At 56.2% G+C, this 3,300-nt stretch overlaps 1 protein-coding gene across 1 annotated transcript in view; it reads left to right on the forward strand.

Moving 5' to 3' along the window:
* Positions 1–3,300, forward strand: part of WIZ (widely interspaced zinc finger motifs) — a 49,863-nt gene that overhangs the window by 8,243 nt on the left and 38,320 nt on the right. The window lies entirely within an intron of this gene.

Consider the following 3,300-nt stretch of genomic DNA (forward strand, 5'->3'; position numbering starts at 1 on the left):
CGCTGGCGCCGGAGCACGAGGTCGGAGGTTTCACCGGAGGTGACGGGTGCCACCGGTGCGTGGGGAGGTTTTGGAGGAGGATTTGCTGGCGGGGGGGCTGGGGACGGGTGGGTTGGGGTTGTGCTTTCGGCTGCACGTGTGGGAGGGATGATACCCGGCTCCTCCCCGCGCTTGGGGATGGTGCCACGAGGTCCTCGATGTGGGGACGTCCTGTTTTGGGATTGCCGTGGCAGTGTGGGGTGTGACGAGGTCCCCAGTGCGGGGATGTCTTGCTTTGGGATTGCTGTGGCCGTGTGTAGGGTCCTGATGTCCCGGGCATGGGGGGGACGTCCTGTTTTGGGATTGCCGTGGCAGTGTGGGGTGTGACGAGGTCCCCAGTGCGGGGATGTCTTGCTTTGGGATTGCTGTGGCCGTGTGTAGGGTCCTGATGTCCCTGGCATGGGGACATGCTGCATCGGGGATGCTTGGGGCAGTGTGGGGCGTGACAAGGTCTCCAGTACAGGGACACCCTGCTCTGGGGATGCTGTGGCAGTGTGGGGTGTCACTATGGTCCCCGATTTGGGGACATTTTGCTTTGGGATTCCTGCGGCAGTGTGGGGTGTCACAAGGTCCCCAGTACAGAGATGTCCTGCTTTGGGATTGCCGTCACAGTGTGGGGTGTCACCACGGTCCCCAATACAGGGATGTCCTGCGCTGGGATTGATGTGACAATGTGGGGTGTCACTATGGTCCCCCAATATAGGGACATCCAACTACAGCAGTTCATGTTGTCCTAATGGCCCTGGCATGGGGACACGCTACACCAGGCTTGTGGCTGTCACAAGGTCCCCGATGCGGGGACGTCCTGCTCTGGGGATGCTGTGGCAGTGCCTGGTGTCACCAAGGTCCCCGATGCAGCAGCATGCGGTGTCACCAAGGTCCCTAGTGCAGGGACATCCTGGTCTGGGGATGCTGTGGCAGCGTGTGGTGTCACTACAGTCCCCCGTTGATTTAATACGAGGAAGGTGGAAGAGGGGAAACAGCGTTTGCCGTCCTGGCGTGAGATTATCCACCTGAAATCTGCCGTTCCCGGCACTGGAGCTGCCAGATATGTCTCGATTTAGCCGAATCTTCTCTTTTATGGCTTATAATGCGTTGAATTGATGGTACAGGATCCGACCGAGCTACTGCGGGTCAGCATCAGGCTCCTCTTCTGCTCCCGGTCGCGTCGGAGATGGGGTTTGATTTGGTCTCGATGTTTTAATATCCCCGGTGTTGACCCCGGTTCTGCAGGACGGGATTTTATCCTTCGTATATTGGACTGGAAAGCCCAAACCGATGCACGCCGTGAGGTTCGACCGCGTGCCAAACCGGGACAACTGGGAAAACACCCAGTTCAGGTAGAAACAACTCGTGTGCTTTAGCTAAAAAGAAGCATTTTTCATCCCAAATTGCTTTGACGTCCCGCTGCCCGCCCCCGATGGGCACCCCAGGGCTTTCCCGTGCTGCAGGCGGTGAAACCCGGCCGCAGCATCGTTTATTCCCAATTTAGAGCTTTTTATGGTTATTTTGATTGCGATTGTGGGGAAGCCGCTCTCGGTTTAGTTCGGGGCCATTTCTAGCTCGGGGGGGGGAAAAGAAGCAGGGAGTTTTTTGGTTTTGTGTTTTTAGGTTTTTTGGGGTTTTTTTTTTAGGATCCTGGTGACTAAATAAATCCACTGTGTCTTTTTTTGGGAGGCGATACGAAAGGGCTGGCGGAGAACCAGAGCCCGCGGGCTTGTTCGGCACCGTGCAGCACCCTGCACCGCCTCGTCCTTATGGCAGGGGGTTTCTAGCAGGAGCAAACCAATCCCCCCCACACCCCCAAACCCTCCCACCTTGGGGGGAATCACCCCTTTGAGCTCCCCAAAGGATGCTCAAGCTTCTGCAGCGTCAGGCGGCGTGGCAGCTTGGGAAGCTGGAGATAGAGAAGTTTTTACAGACTTATTTTATTTTATTTTTTTTTCCTGCTCCGTTCAAGAAGAGACGATGCCGCGGCAAGGAGGTAGGGGAGGCGCTCATGGCGCCGGGGGTTTAATTTATACAGGTCTGACAGCGAGGACAATACCCAAGATGGACTGCATGTGGCAGGGGCTGAGGCTCAGCCTTTGTCCCACCTCCGTGTCCCTTTTGTTTCTCCACCTATTTTAAAAAATTCTCCTTTCTTGATAATCCCTTCTTCTGTGTCCCCTCTCCATCCCTCTCCCCTTCCCCCTCCAGTCTTGACTTGCAAGAACCGCTGTCACGGGCCAAGAGCCTCTTTTGATTCATCCCTTCAAGCACCACTAAGGAGCTCTTGAAGTTGAGATCGCTCCTGGGAAAGGCTGATCCCGACGCTCGGAGATCCCCTCCCCTCTCCAGCATCCACGTGCACCATCTGATTATTTTTTATATACACACATATATTTTTTTTTTTTTTTAATTTTTGTTTTTGTTCCCCCCTGCTGGAATGAAACTCAAGAGCCCACTTGAGCCCGGAGTCACGCATAAGAACCCGGGGAAGGATGCCTGGAGCCGTGTTTGCCTCCGCTCCCGCCACCGCCCGATGCAGTCGGGAAATCGAGGGGCAGGACACGACGTTCCCGGGGCGGAGGTGGGCTCGGCGCCTGCTGCCCACGCAGGGAACAACCCTGGGGGAAGGTACTGGCTTGTCCCGACAGCTCAGTGCTCGCCGGTCCCGTGGGGCTGGAGGTTGTAGGTATTTTTTTCTTACCGAATAAGCTCTCGGAAAGTAATTAAATGGCAGAAATAAGCCACGGGGTTTGACGGTCACCGGTGCTGCCTGTGTTGGGAAGTTGTCCCCGTCCGTGTTTACAGCCTGGAGTGGTTTGGGGACAACCCGTCCTTGGGTTGGCGGTAACTGGGGTTTTAATTGCTGCTGGGGAATAACGATGCTCACCCGTTCGGCTGCATCCCCCTCCATGGTGCCGAGAAGAGCCTGGTTTTGGGGCGCCGCTGCCCAGAGGGTGATGTCTGGCTTAAATTACCCTAAAAAGAGATCATCTCAAGCTGCGGGGCTCCAATCCGTGACTCAGTTTCCCCTTGCAGCCCCGGCTAAATCCCGCTGCCGCGGAGGGAGGGATCCGGGGCTGTGTGCTTGGCTTCCCTTGCAAAATGGGGAGAAATGCGGCGGGATTGGGGATGGTGGGAGCCCTGCGGTGTCTCTTTTTGCACGCTCACGGAGTGTATCCTTGTAGATGTCCTCGGTCCTGGCCTCTGAGATGTTGCCACCTTCGTCATCGTTAAAGCAAAGCTTGTTAGATGCGGCAGGGGCTTTTTCTG

The sequence above is a fragment of the Pygoscelis adeliae genome, unplaced genomic scaffold, assembly GCF_000699105.1.
Source record: "Pygoscelis adeliae isolate BGI_AS28 unplaced genomic scaffold, ASM69910v1 Scaffold434, whole genome shotgun sequence".
Lineage (NCBI taxonomy): Eukaryota > Metazoa > Chordata > Aves > Sphenisciformes > Spheniscidae > Pygoscelis > Pygoscelis adeliae.